The sequence below is a fragment of the Penaeus monodon genome, chromosome 34, assembly GCF_015228065.2.
Source record: "Penaeus monodon isolate SGIC_2016 chromosome 34, NSTDA_Pmon_1, whole genome shotgun sequence".
NCBI lineage: Eukaryota > Metazoa > Arthropoda > Malacostraca > Decapoda > Penaeidae > Penaeus > Penaeus monodon.
In genome coordinates, this window is record NC_051419.1 from 11,689,587 (window position 1) to 11,690,123 (window position 537).

Here is a 537-nt window from a genome sequence, read left to right on the forward strand (position 1 = left end):
AAATGATTGAAATGGCGGAAAATCAAGCGGTAGACAATGGGAAGAAATCAAATTTAAAAAGAGTGAGGAAGAAAAGGAAGGCATGCAGAGAGAGCCGAGAAAACATTTCAGACTTAATCCTAAAATCATAATAAAAAAGAAAAGACAAAAGGAAAACCCAGACAAAATAGCAAAGGTGTAGATTCAGCATAGTAATGAGAAAGATAAGGCTAAGCTGCTAACAAAACACTTTGACGAAAGCTCCTTCGCGCACGAAAATTTTGAGGAAAGAAAAACGAAAAATATATAATAAAAAAATAGGAAGAAAATGCATGGTGAAAAAGGAAAACCAAGAAAAACAGAAAAAAATGAAAAGGAAGAGCTAACAGACGAAATAGATGGGGAAGAACACAAGTGTAGATGAGAAACAAAAAGAAAAGTGAGAGAGATGGAGAAGAGAAAGGAGAAAAATCACACGACAGAGGAAAAACGATATCACAACGAAGAGAAAATACAGGATGGCAAGATCCTGATACAGGCAAGAGCAAAGACAGTCGT